Genomic DNA, 5,915 nt, shown 5'->3' on the forward strand with positions numbered 1-5,915 from the left:
CCATCCGATCTGGCCTTGAACACCTCCAGGGATGGGGCATTCACACCCAGAGTCTCTGGGCAGCCTGTTCCAGCACCTCACCACTCTCCTAGTGAAGAAATTTGTATTTGTAAGCTATTTCCTGCTTTCCCAGGTTTTCAATAGATAATAGTCTGAGTGCACCAGGTAATTGAACTAGTAAAAGAAATAGTCTGATGCCAAATTTCACTTCTTCATTTTATGTAACTACCTTCAGCTTTTCAGTTCTTCTCTGAAAAAAGTCCCCAGCAGCACATATGTAAATTATTTTATTCCCCATAACACAAAACACCCTCCAAAGGCAAAGGAGATTTTTATTACATTTCGAGGCCGGGATTCCTCCTCTGCTTCTTGCTTCACAATAACAATTGGGAAATCAAAGTTCTCATTTGGTGTACTTGACTCCTGTTTAATTCTGATAGGCTCCAACATAACAACTGGGACTTTGTGTGTAGAATCAGCTCCCGGCGGCCGGCTGGAAGAGCTAGAACTGTAAATGACAGAAAAAGGCAAAAAAAAGAAAAGAAAAAAAAGAAAATAATAAAGTCAAAACTAGAAAAACTTATTGTACGTTGATGCCTTCTGAGACTTCTGAATGCTAATCCATTTTGCTTCTTTGAGCCATGAGCACTGCAGTACTATTTTTATAGAACACAACATCCAAGTTTTTTTTGTGTGTGTTTTGAAATGGCATTACAAAAACGGGAAGCTTGTAATAGCTTGGTTTCAGAACTACAGAATTACTTCCAACTTTACTTCCTGTTAGTAAAAGGTTTGCAAATGATCTCTGTTTCTTTTAGGTCAGTCACAAAAGCACTTTCATTGAACATCATCCCATCTTGGAGGAGATGCAGGTGTATCTTGGGGGAAGGGAACTGTGTGTCCAGAGCTGAACTCACCATTGTAAAGCACAGAAGCAGATAAGCAAGATAAAGCACATACTGGTCTCTGTTTTTATTCATGTGTTAGGTTATAATAGAAAGAGAATGGATAATCAATTAAAAAACACCAGCCTGCTGATTTTTTATTATATATCTAACAAATGAATTCAAATAACAGCAGATAGAAACGTATTTTTAAAGCAAGTAATAGACTTTTCTGAAAAGCATTTAAATAGCTCTCATATTTGTACGTTTTGAGTCCTTCAAAATATTTGCTATGTAAAGGGATAGAGCAAAATATATTGTATACTAAAAAAAGCAATTTCATTTTCAGTTCAAGTAGGATCAATGTCATCTGATTCCTCTCTGCATGAAAAATTAATCTCATGTTGGATGTGTTCTCTAATTTATTGGAACATGTTAATGGATCTGCTGTCTTCAAACAATGTTGTCTAAGCCTATTTGTTCATTTATATTCTATCACTAAGGAATAAAAACATTTTTTTCTAGACTCTCAGTAGATATCTAGTGCTCATTTAACTAACTGTTTAGTGCCAGAAAATTCTTAATAATTACTCTGTAACATCAGTTCCTTAAATCTGAACTCTACAAGAAACTTCTAGCACACAATTAGTTCCTTTAGCTGATTTTCTGAATTTAAAACACCATTTACATCTGTGTAAATTTTAGTAATATCAATCTATATATCATTCACAGGGTTGATACATTATTAGATGTGCTATCAAAACATTACAAATGAAATTCAATGGATTGCTCTAAATGTGATGCCTCCTATTTATTTTCGAGAAAACTACAACAGATACAAAGAGCAAAATAACACTCTGATAGAGCAAATTCTCAGCTACAAAACTGTAGAACACACCACGCACCACCTCACTGTACTCACATCCACTGTTTGTCTTTGTAAACGTTCATCAATGAATGTTATTGGGTGCCATTTTTTCAACATGGAAGAATTCAGTGCCACACCTTTGCTTCATACGCACTTCCATGTCAGACCATTGTGTCAGTGCCCCTCTGCTGCCGTCTGTCACACGGCAACAAAACGCAATAGAATATTGGTGGGAAGGTTTACCCACTATTGCCATACCACCATGCCTCTGACATATTGGGCCAACAGATAACACAGGAGATCTTACTTTCAGAACAGCCCTCATACTTTCAGACTGCACTAAGTACTGTAATAGCTGCCATACCTGTTAAGAGAGAAGCTTAAGTACATTAACATCTCTCTGCACTAACGATAGAAGAGTCTGAGGCATGTTCTATGGATGTAGAAGTCATACATTCTTTCTCTCCCACACCTTCCTTACCTCTCTCTGCTCCCAACACTGGAGGCACTGGGTGAACGTATTGGAGGGTGTATGCTTGTTACACTGACACCTCCTAGGACAGAAGAATCAGATTAGAATATAATGTACATCTATGACAAGTCTGATCCATTATTTGGAGAAGTATGTAGGTCTTAAGTCAAATTTCTCTTACCTTGTTATTTACTTAATAGATATCTCATTTAGTACAAAATCATGAGGGAACAAGAAAAGAATAACAGAGTAAAGGAAAGAACTATTTTTAGAACTCCACTGCATGTAAGCAGGCTGATGATTTGGTACCTTTGCCTGGTTGATGCCTGCACATGATCACTGCAGTTTGTTTCGTCTTACCTTATTAAAGTCTATTTCTAGCTTCTATTTCTGTGATTTACTATAGAACTTCAAGCCATATTAGCTGGTCAGTAATATGAGGTCTCAGGACAGGGTGCAGATATGAGAGAGATCCCCATAAAGCTTCTGGGGGAGCAAGCAAAAGCAAAAGACTTGTGAAGGGTAATTTTCCTGAGAAAAAGTATCAGGCTGTTTGCACTGTCTCCATTTATGAGAGCATCTGTACTCATCGTCCTCTTTTCTGAGCTAATCTGTCCAAGTATATGAGCATCAAGTAAGAACATACTGGAAATTCATGCTCACAGAGCCTCATTATAGGCCAAATCAGGAAATGGCCCATAGGGTAAGAGTAAGGAGAGCCACTGATTCTACCAGGCATGGTGTCAGGAATCCCCTGGGTCCTTCTATTCTACCAGATTTAGCTAGACACATCAATAACCTTTCTGGTCAACGTCTGTCAGTACTACATTACTCTACTGGTGAAAAAGATTTTGAAATGTTCAAATTGAGCTTCGCAAGTGACCAGTTGCAGCCACTGTCTCCTGTTACATACTATCTTGCTTTATCAAATACTTGTCTCTTACTAAAGCTTCTAGGATGTCATCTGGTATACCTGAACAGGAGTTTTTCACAGATACAATTACATTTGCAGTTTTCTTGTGTCTACTATGTATTTACTCCATGTTTTAAAAGTCTGCCAACTTAATTTTGTTCACAATGCTAAAACAGTCTCAACTTTACCTCCTACTAGGCTTTCTACCTCTTTGCTTTAGTATTTCTTGCTGCCGATATAAAATAGAAGCAACTCATTCTGATATCCATGTTAACACTGCCATGTTACATTCTACCATTACACTACTTAAGTAGAAAATCGTATCACAGTCCAATTACCTGAAATGCCTGGTGATGGTACCGATGAATTTGGTGACTGCACAGTTCTGTTTGAAGGGGGTTTTGGGTGATTCTGCTCTGCAGTGACATCATCTTTCCTCGCAACAGTATCCAGTGTGATGTTTCCCGAACAATCAATCTACAAGATGGTTAACAGAGGAAAAGCAGTTAAAATACAATGCCTCTGCCATACTTTCGTTTTGGAGATGAAGACCAAAATGAAGACTATCTAACTACAGCCAACCAAAAAGTAAAGTGCTTACTTTAAAACAGGTCGTTTGGTTTTCTCTAAAGAGAGAAAAGGCCAAACCCAGACAGCGTTCCATATCATTAGTTTATGCTGAAGTGATTCTACAAGTGCCATTTTTTCCCCATCATCTATTGAGATAGCTTACATCAGACACACAGCTTTCATGCACTGACGAGGATATGAACTTTTGTCTCTTCTCCCTCTTTCAACACGTTTACACTACATAATCTAAAACCAATAAGCAATATACAAACTCTCCACTAAACCATTAATTTTGAATGGAACTGGAAGAACCTCAAAAGACACTTAATGCCACCTGCCTCACACATCTTCCAGGTAAGAGGCACACATATTCACTCAAAACACACACAGCAAGACAACATTTGTTCTTTTTATTCATGGTCCAGGCCAGACAGCAGAACTTTCTTTTAGGAACTGCAAATTTATCAGTCTAGCTTTCTGTACAAACTATATATCCTGATTTGGTAAAGAGAAATAACATTTTGAGATGTTAGTTATCTGTTGGATTTGTTTTGTTTTGTTTAATAATACACAAGATCGTGTTTGATCAGAAAACAGGTCACTTTGGTATCAGTTTTCTCAACTATCCAGACGTAACAAATCTACAGGTAGCAACTCCATTGGCCACTGAAATTTCTATTTATATGCTATACTTCTCAGCATTGGATGCAGAAGTCTCTGCTAGGTCAGCATACATGCAGTGATTTCAGCAACACATCTTCGTAACATAAACTTAACCACATACAAGTAGAAGAGTTCCTAACAATGGTGTGCACAAAAATCAGTGTGCTGAAATGTCTCAGATTCTGTAGTTTTATGATTGTGTTGTGCACTCTACCTTTTTACTTTCACAGATACTGTAATATCAATCTATTCTTATTTTTTAAAAAATACAACATTTTTATCTAAGAGTCTATTGGGGAGATCAAAAGACAGGAGGGAGAAATGGAGTAACAGCAAGTTATGACTAGAAAACTGTGACATTTCAGGTCTCTATAAGCACAGACCACAAATATAGGCTCAGCAGTTATTTGAAAAAAAGAAAATCAACCAAACAAAGCTCAACAACTCTAATATAGACCTCTGACAAATAAGGACCTATCAGAAGAAAAATGAAAAACTTACAATACTCCCCAGCACCTGCTCACAGGCATGTTAGAGGTAGTATGAAGGAAAGAAGTACCAAAAGGAAGAACTATAAGAAAAGTCTGATTCCACAATATCAACAATAACCACCTAAGATAGCACTTTCAATGAATTATAATGAATTCATTGAGCAGTGGATGGTGGTAAAGAGTGCAATATGAAGCAAGCACATAAGCAAGCTCAATTACTGTTACAACCTGGAATGTTACTTTTCTTCACACTCTTAATGGCTGTTTCCCAGAACAGCTCTGAAAACTGCCAAAGATATGTAGGCAATCCTGCATCACTTTCTGGAATTATCTCATTTTGATAACCCGCAGAAAAATTTCAAAACCATTAAAGCATGCTTCAAAATAGAATCTGTAAAAGATTGGTATGGATGGTACACTTACATCAGGAAGAGATGGTAGATTGTAGGAACTACCCACTGGAGAACACAAATCTATCACAGGAGGACCGTATGTCTTCCCATCACATCCTGCAGCACTAGTGACTGTGGGGCTGGATGGAGTAGAAGTTATGCTGCTTGCTGTTGAAATGGCAGTTGAACTTTGTCCATTACCGACCTGCCACTAAAAAGATAAGATGATAATCCACAAGTCAGTATTTTTCCCTCTACAGAATACATACACTACATATCCTTGCTCTAACTCATCAGCTAAACAAGCAATCTAGTACAGTAAGTTGAATTCAAATTTAAAATCCCAATTTACTCTGAAGTTATCTAATTTCAACAACCAATATTACAAGATGAGGAAAGATGACTAGTATTTAAAAACTACAAAAAGAAGAAATGAATGTGAATTCCTAAATTCAAAGATGTTGAGCATCTATTAATATTTCATGCTGCACTGACAGCGTTGTAGGAGGAATGTAATGATTTTAGTGAAATTAAAGCATTACAGATAATATGATGAATATACAACTAATCCAGTACTTTTGTTAAATATCTACATTGTACTTGGATGCAATCAATAATTTAATGCTTTCTTTAACAACTTAAGGTGATTAAGAATTTGAAAT

At 36.9% G+C, this 5,915-nt stretch overlaps 1 long non-coding RNA gene across 1 annotated transcript; it reads right to left on the reverse strand.

Moving 5' to 3' along the window:
- Positions 1-321: 321 nt before the first annotated feature.
- LOC104911630 lies at positions 322-5,484 on the reverse strand. Its single transcript, XR_002115280.2, has 4 exons — positions 5,285-5,484; positions 3,476-3,614; positions 2,234-2,306; positions 322-508 (listed from the first exon to the last, which is right to left on the reverse strand). It is a non-coding gene; the product is annotated as an uncharacterized LOC104911630 (long non-coding RNA).
- Between the last annotated feature and the right edge of the window lie 431 nt (positions 5,485-5,915).

The sequence above is a fragment of the Meleagris gallopavo genome, chromosome 1 (genome assembly GCF_000146605.3).
Source record: "Meleagris gallopavo isolate NT-WF06-2002-E0010 breed Aviagen turkey brand Nicholas breeding stock chromosome 1, Turkey_5.1, whole genome shotgun sequence".
Classification (NCBI taxonomy): Eukaryota; Metazoa; Chordata; class Aves; order Galliformes; family Phasianidae; genus Meleagris; species Meleagris gallopavo.